General features: G+C 47.0%; 1 long non-coding RNA gene across 1 annotated transcript in view; it reads left to right on the plus strand.

The window, feature by feature from the left end:
- The first annotated feature begins 539 nt into the window (after nt 1-539).
- LOC147098578 (uncharacterized) overlaps nt 540-6475 on the plus strand; it is a 40249-nt gene continuing 34313 nt past the window's right edge. Inside the window, exon 1 of the long non-coding RNA XR_015074165.1 lies at nt 540-703. This is a non-coding gene — a long non-coding RNA (uncharacterized LOC147098578). The remainder of the gene's footprint in view (nt 704-6475) is intronic.

Genomic DNA, 6475 nt, shown 5'->3' on the forward strand with positions numbered 1-6475 from the left:
GATGCCGTGCAAAAGAGGCAGCTAATCCGATTCCATCAGTTTCCCGACGTGTGGGTGAGGTTGAAATGACCTCCTTCGTTTTGCTATAGCAATGATTTCCCATGAAATTTTTTTTTGCATGCTTCTGATCCATTTTGCATTCTTACCTTGGCAATCTTCCCGAGTCCAGAAATTGTTTTTTCGCCTGTTCCCATGATCGATGGATGTGGAAGACTGCCGTGCCTCACTCGTCCATCTCCACCCAAGAAATTTTGCAACAATCGGACAATGTTACTTAGCTTCAAGCAGGTGAAGCCTCCATCGCAGCATTCCCTGGAGTAAGACTTCCAGGGCAGCAGCCTCAAAAGAGCAGCCCTGCTCCTGTCCTTCCTTGCTGACACCCTGCAAGGCGTTTATGTTCGGCAATGCGCAGCTCCGCTTCAACTGTGAGCAGCAGCCCTTTAAGAGCTGCTGGCTCACCACATACCCTGCACGACAATTCTGCCATGCTGCAAGCTAAATGAGCTGACATTGCAAAATGATGTGAGGTCAGCTACAGATATGCTGGCACTATGGCAACGCTGTACAAATGACCCCGTCAGTCACCACCTTCCAGGTTCCTGCACTAAGAACCCGGAAAACTTCAACAAGAAACGTTTTTCTATACAAGCAACAAGCAGCAAAGGATTCCACTGCATGTGTGCAGCCTCAATTTCTTTTAAAGGTCAGCACAGATTTGAATTTTAATGATATGAATTCAGATAAAATAAATCTGAATCAGCCTATTTTTTTTTGTATCGTCGGTTAATATATGCAGTATATTTTTTGTGTGTCTCTGTTTTAAATTACATACGGTTCGTTAAACAGCCTGACTTATCTGTGTTCTCGATGACCTTGACCAGCTGCACCCTATCTAACATGAGCGAGAGCAGGACTCCCTGACTATTCCACTGCAGCTCTATATAATATGCTCCTAAAATCAAGGATATCATTAGGTCAGATTCTTGGCAGTTTAAACTGAATGTCTCACAGTATTACTTTCACAGATGTATGAGAAATGTGATTTTTTTTAATGAATTATTCTTTGCTAAGATGACATCGGGTTTTCTTTTGAAGCACTAGGAAGTACTGATAAAAATATTCAGCTTACGTCACAGTTAGGTAGATGGTCGTGGGGCATTGTTTGCAGCAGAATGCTAATGAGTTTGAACCACTGCAGATCCGAGACAGTAATTCATAGCTGCAGACTTTCTCTTCCCCAACTCTGTCAGTTGAAGCTGTTGATTGTCCAAGTGCCAGGTGTTGATTCTGCATCTCAGGAGACTTTTCACAACCTAATTTTCCGTCAGAATGTCTCTAAAAAATAAAATATGGAAAATAATGATTTGCAAAAATCAAAGCCAGGGAAGAGGAGACCGAGCAGACCAATATCCTGATCAACCCGGCACGTCTGTTTTTAAAATGGCTCAGAAGATAATTGTATTCCTTACGGATACGGAAGACCTTTGTGTAATTAATCTGCAACATGACAGTGTGACTCGCCTGGTTTAATAACCAGTCCAAGAGCATTAAAGGTTACAGTCCAACTGTGTTCTTGCAAGATATGTGTGGCCAACCCCCACCCGCCCCACAATGGTTGCGATTATGTTTGCGGATTATCTCTTAAAATACGGTATTGTGCTCGACTTTTTTGTAGGGAAGTGTGTATGCGCCACGAGAGGGGGAAAGCAGAAAAGAGAGATACACGCAGGGTGAAAGGTCAGTCTTCTAGTCTGTCTCCTAACCCACTATTTGGCACTGTACATTTTGATGCATCAAGGCAACGCAAGATATCTCCGGTGTCCTGGGGCCAATATTTATCCCTCGACCAACATCACTAAAAACAGATTATCTGGTCATTATCACATTGCTGTTAGTGGGAGCTTGCTGTGCGCAAATTGGCTGCCGCGTTTCCCACATTACAACAGTGACTCCACTTCAAAAGTACTTGATTGGCTGTAAAGTGCTTTGAGACATCCAGTGGTCATGAAAGGCGCTATATAAATGCAAGTCTTTCTTTTCTTTTTTCCATATAATCGATGGAGCCAATTCAGAGGTATTGAAAATGGCAGCAACGTTAGGAAGTGCGCAGGAAGCAGCTGCAATCACGCCTGCGATTCCTCGTTTTGCAAGTTCCCATTCTCAGCCACGCAGTGTAGAGGCGGGGAGCAGAAGCCAGGCTCCCTGAGCTGCCCGTCAACCGCTTCTCCCCACAGTATGTGAGGAAACATCACAGAGGGAGCCAGCCACCCCAAGCTGCTCTCATTGTCTTAGTGCCCAGCTGGAGAATTGCACTGAGACCTGAGATCATCCTATCCACTCTGCTAGGGAAACTGTGACGTGGGGATACTTATGGGAGAAAATAAAATAACTTTAGAAAGAAGTACCAACACCAATACAGTGCATCGTAACTTTCATAATCAGGTTTTCAATAGCTTCAGACAGGCAGATAGACAAGATAAAAAATAAAAACAGAAAGTGCTGGAAAAACTCAGCAGGTCAGGCAGCAGCGGTGGAGAGAGAGACAGAGTTAATGTTTCAGATCAATGACCCTTCGTCAGAACAGTTCTGATGAAAGGTCATCAACCTGAAACATTGGCCGCGATTTTCCCTACCTCGGCGGATCCGTGGCAAGCGACGTCGGTGGCGGGTCGCAGCCTCGCTGCTGGCTCCATCCCGGCCTCCGACATGACTTTCCCTTGATTGGGCTTGTTAAGCCCTGCCCAGCGAGTTTCCCAGCCAATTGAAGGAAGTGGGTCTGATGACGTCATTTGATGATGCATCATCAGCCGGTTTCCTTAAAGGGACCATGGCCAAATTTACTTTGACAGTTGCGCTGTTAGTGTTCTACGGCACTGAGATGCTGCAAACACTGACTAGCACTGCAGAGGTGCAAGGTTGCACCCAGGCTCTCCCATTACAGCACGCAGGGAGGTTCTCTTCCCTTCCCATGGGCGTAAGAGACCTCCCCAGGACACTAACGCAGTCTGGTTGCACATTGCACAAGAGGGCACAAGTAGGGATGTCATCAGAACGACCGAGCTGCAGTGGTGCAAACCTTTCAATGATCTCAGTAGATCACGAAACGTTACTGCAAAGCCACACTCAACCTCATCCTGCTGTGCCTCTCATCACATCCCCATCACTCTGCCTTCCCTACCCTACTCCTGCACATCCTTACTCACACCAACTTACCTTGCACCTCCACCCATCCCTCTCTATCTACATTATCACTTCCCCATCTCACTAGCCACCCCTCACACTCACCCTCATCCTAGTGCAATCATACCAACTAACAACACACAAGGGTAAGCAGTTGTGTGTTTTAGCCAATGTTCATGTGAAGTTTCTGTTAATGTGCTGTCAAACATTGAAATCTTTATTTTCAACACTTTGTGTTCTTGGACAGATTTGTGTACATCTTTGGAAGTGGCTTAGTGAGTTGCAGTGAATGGTGAGACATAACGGTATCCCCAGAGTGTGAAAGGAATGGCTTGGGCATTGTAGGGATGCTTTATGTTGTTGGTGTGGGGTGGTGCCAACCTGGCAGCCAGGGTGTGCAGCATCAAGTGAAGTAAATGTGGCCATGGTGACGCCATCCCTGGCATCCCGGGCAGCAATGTGGTTGGATGTTGATGCCCTCTATCCTGTGCAGCATCAGGTGATGGCGGAGAAGGTTGGTGTTGTTGTTGGTGCTGCGGGTGTGCCTGGTGATGCTGGTGTTGGGGCTGATTGTGATCAGATTCTGAGGACCTAGGTGAGAGAGTAAAAAGTGCACCCATGCTGATGGAATAGATGGCAGGTGAAGTAGAGATGACAGAAGCAATCTGTCAAAGGTGGGAGAAGTAATGAGATCAGACTGGATGGAGACTTGTGTAAAGACTTGCAGCATTCTGAATCTGTAGTGGAAATGCAGTTTAGAGAAGTGAGTGGTTAAGGGAAGATATCTGAATCAGCTGGGAGCTTTGACTTGACATTTGAAGCTGTCAACTCATCAGCTGATTCAATGGCCACTGACCTCCCACCTCAGCTTCACAAACGAGGTCTAGACACAGCGGGAAATCGGTGGGAGACCTGTGAAAGTTAAAAAGCTGGGGGAAAAGGCATTGTTAAGTGGCTGTAGACAAGCCACTAATGATTTGAATTGGGTCCCCCGCCGCTGCCTCTCTGCTGCCTGACCTGTTGAGTATTTCCAGCACTTTCTGTTTTTATTTCAGATTTCTAGCATCCATGGTATTTTGCTTTTGAGATAGATAGATAAGATAGACTAATGCATACTGTTCACTGTAAATTATTGAATTCATTCACTGTTAATCAGAGCTTAACAATGCTTTGCAAATAAAAACAAATATATTAAAACTGACTTTCCATTTTAGTTACATAAAGCAGTATTTCTTTTACTCAGGATGAAGCAGTTGCAGATATCCTGGATTTTTGTACGATATCTGGATGTGACCAGACACGCATTCACTCACACACACACACACACCCTGCAGTCAGTTACATTGTCAAGAAGCAAGGATTGATTATACTGCAAACCCATAAAATGTATGGCCTGTTAAGGGCTTGGTGCTGTGTAAATCACAGATCAGAAAAGGTTAAATCCATCGCCATGGATTTTATTTTTAAACTGAATGTCAGCTAAGCTAGAACTTTTCTTCTCTTCATTTCATTTTATTTATTACACTATCGCAAGACTAAATGGAGGGCTAAATTGGATCGCCCCTGAAAACGGACGCAGGGATCGCGATGCGCGATTAACCCGCATCCATTGATTGAATTGCAGGCAGCATGCCAACTTCGTGCTGCCTGCTCATTATAATGATTTCTGCGTGCAGCCAGCACAAACCGCGCTGTTCATTGGCTGTGCACATCATCTCAATATCGTAAGTTCCCAGCACCATTTAAAGCTAGCCTGCACTGCTTAAAGCTAGCCTGCACCTCTTAAAGCGGGGGTGCATTGTGGCTGGAGCAGGTGCTGGGAGTCATGTAGGAAGTGAATCCGACCAGGGCAACAGTGAGGAATGGCACAACATGGGAGGAATCGTGCTCCAAGGTTTTTGCAAGCTACACTGAAGGTCTTAGTAGAGAAGGTTTCAGCATGCCAATAGTCTGCTCTATCACATTTTGTGTGGCAGCGTGGCTTTCATTGTATGCATGCTGCGCATGTGTGCGTGGGTTGCGCTCTGGAGTCATGAGCCATGTTGTCAGCGGATAGCCCTTGTCACCCAGTAGCCACCCTTTGGTTTGGTGTGGTGGCTCTAATGCAGATGGCACAGCAGACTGCCGCAGAATGAAGGCAACATGGCTGCTGCCAGGATACCTGCATGATTCACTGCCTATGGTCACACACCAGCGGAGGGAGTGGAATCCCTTTCGGTTCCGGTATATGGCAGAGTTGACATGCGGTGCCTGCAAAAACGATGCACCCTGCACCATGGGGAAGCCTGCAATCCTAGCAAACCCTCGTGCTCGCTCCGCCTGCTTGTCTCTGGCAAGAGAGAATGAAATATAGTTATCTATCTTTGAATACAGAGCCTCAGTGACCTCCCTTATGCAACAGTGGATGGCAATAACCGAGTTGTTGCTAATATCTCCAGCTCCAGCCTGGAAGGAGCCAGATGCAGAAGTTCATCGCCATGATCACCTTCACAGCCACTGGCAATGCGGTCCTTGCCCTGTTGGGAGGGTGCAGTTGTGGCTGCAGCAGATTTCAGTGAGGACGTCCTTATTAAAGTGCAGACGTCTCAAACACTGTTCCTCACTGAGGTTCAGGAAGGAGAATTGCTCCCTGAACACACTGGGTGGATATGGCTTCCTGCTGAGAGTCCTCCTCCCCCTTTTCCTCCTCCCTCTTCCAGCAGCTTGTCCTGCTCTGTGTAGCCTCTGCTCATTCTCCCAGTCGTGCTGTATTCCTAAGGGGATTCCTACTAATGCACCCATGTCTGGTTTGTGCAGAAGCCTTGAAGTCAGCAAAAAGTCCTTCAGCACCTGCCTGTAGACTTTTGCAGCTTGAAACAACTATAGAAAGCACCAAACACTTGTAGAATCGTGGCAACAGCCAGAAGAAATCAACCAGCAACTTATCTACACGTAGTTGATGATCCCTTGAAATAGCACCGGTCCTTCCTGCTGCTTAACACGTGTTCAGCCGTGCGAGGTTAAGAGAGGGCGTCGGCTGGAGGGCTGAGCTACGAAATGACAGCGCTGGCGTCAATCAGTGTTGCACGCTGATTGACGTCATGACCTGCCGGCCCTGCATACTTCTGGCAGACGTTGGTGCACGCGCTAACGCCCTCCCCAATATGGCATCCGGCGCGATTTGTGGCAGAAGTGTGGGCTCACGCATCGGACGCCATTTTGGTTCCCAAACGGCACCCATCGCCCAAACAACGGGTGCTACCAACCCCAATTTTGTGCCCAATATGTTTAAATTAAATTGGGAGTTGGGGGTGGG

The sequence above is a fragment of the Somniosus microcephalus genome, chromosome 29 (genome assembly GCF_052327205.1).
Source record: "Somniosus microcephalus isolate GS21.2 chromosome 29, FLI_Smic_1.0, whole genome shotgun sequence".
Classification (NCBI taxonomy): Eukaryota; Metazoa; Chordata; class Chondrichthyes; order Squaliformes; family Somniosidae; genus Somniosus; species Somniosus microcephalus.